Source organism: Rhinoderma darwinii (genome assembly GCF_050947455.1).
Source record: "Rhinoderma darwinii isolate aRhiDar2 chromosome 2 unlocalized genomic scaffold, aRhiDar2.hap1 SUPER_2_unloc_19, whole genome shotgun sequence".
NCBI lineage: Eukaryota > Metazoa > Chordata > Amphibia > Anura > Rhinodermatidae > Rhinoderma > Rhinoderma darwinii.
The window spans coordinates 572753-573892 of NW_027461684.1; the positions used below are offsets into that span (position 1 = coordinate 572753).

Consider the following 1140-nt stretch of genomic DNA (forward strand, 5'->3'; position numbering starts at 1 on the left):
AGTATATAATCCAGTACATATGGCGGCACGTTCCATACACTCTGTATTGTGTACATATGATACAATGTCCTGTCACCTACCACTGGATTAAACGCGATGTCACACAAATAGCGCTGTGAAGGGTCGGTTAGGTGAAATGTATACACTGTGGTAAGTTGCAGCCGCGCACATAACAATTACCAGTCACACTTATGGATTGATGTTAAAGATTTATTTAAGGTTTTTGTGGATCAAAATATATAATGGTAAAGATGATGGTAATACAAGATCCAGCAAAAACTACGGTATATGTCACAGTATATACTGTAGTATCAGTAAGGGGTGGAAAATCTGGATTCCACAGACACAAGTAGAGATGACATATTGTCCTGTTCTGAACCTGGTCTTCTGGGTGATATTGATGCCCTGGTGACCACATTGATGTCTCTTCTGTGACAGATGTTGTAGAAATGTTAAGTCTCGCCATTGGAATTCTTGTAAGATGGCGGATTCTGCCCTTGGTTGTTATTGGTGTTGATGTTCTGTTGATATCTGCTGACTTGTTCTGGGGGGAGAAGCACACAACCCTATTAAATATTGATCATTCAGGCTGCTTGATAAATATAGAGAGGGGACACATCCAGAGGAACTTACCTTTCTATCAGCATTGATGGTGGCTCCTCCGGTGACAGGGAGCGCTATTCTCGCCAGATGTCCTGCGGAATTGATGTTTATGCTGCAAGACAAATATTTGCTATTAATGTTCTATAATGTGTGTTTCTTAGCAGACACAAAATCTAGAAGACTTTTTAAGGTGATTTGAGGTAAATACATTTCTTAATTGATCCTTGGCGTCACACTACAAACCTTGAAGATGGTTGATGCAAGCAGTGGGTCTGACCTAGAGCTGCGCTCTTCAGCATGTTACGGGAACTTTCTAATGTTCCGATGTTTTATGCCCCGGAGATTGTAACTGTTCCTTAGGAGTCCTGCAAGATGCCAAGTAATGTCTTCCATCAATAGCAATGTTCCTTGTATCCATCATTTTTGCTTAGAAGCTAATGCATCATAAAATGCAGTTGTTCCATCCATTCAGATGACAGGTTCCTTTAGGAAACTCATTGTACTATACTACATACATGCTTACAGTTGGGGAAGTTG

The 1140-nt window shown here is 40.6% G+C and overlaps 1 long non-coding RNA gene across 1 annotated transcript; it reads right to left on the minus strand.

Moving 5' to 3' along the window:
- Positions 1-207: 207 nt before the first annotated feature.
- LOC142674723 (uncharacterized) lies at positions 208-934 on the minus strand. The gene is made up of 3 exons (XR_012851819.1): positions 847-934; positions 634-715; positions 208-544 (listed from the first exon to the last, which is right to left on the minus strand). It is a non-coding gene; the product is annotated as an uncharacterized LOC142674723 (long non-coding RNA).
- Positions 935-1140: the final 206 nt, after the last annotated feature.